Here is a 324-nt window from a genome sequence, read left to right on the forward strand (position 1 = left end):
CAGCCGGGAGCTCTGCCGGGAGGCAGCGGGTCCCCGTCTGACCCCGTGCGGAGAGTGCCGGGGCGTTCGCATCGGAGCTCCGGCCCCTCCCTTCCCTCAGCCCCGGCAAGGGCGTCTCATGCTGAAGGGGCACTAGGACATGTGTGAAGTAACGTTGGTTTTAGCCGAGAAAGCGGCTCCGGTCAAATCACAAACTGGAGCAGGAGCCATCTGAGTGCACGACCAGCCAGGACAGCGACCAGCCCGAGTTTCAAGCACCACCTTGCGCTCTGCACTGGTCCAGGCAGAGCTGACGAGGCAGAGGCAGGGGGGGGGGGGGGGCGC

This window comes from Buceros rhinoceros, unplaced genomic scaffold, assembly GCF_000710305.1.
Source record: "Buceros rhinoceros silvestris isolate BGI_N320 unplaced genomic scaffold, ASM71030v1 scaffold22145, whole genome shotgun sequence".
NCBI classification, from domain to species: Eukaryota; Metazoa; Chordata; class Aves; order Bucerotiformes; family Bucerotidae; genus Buceros; species Buceros rhinoceros.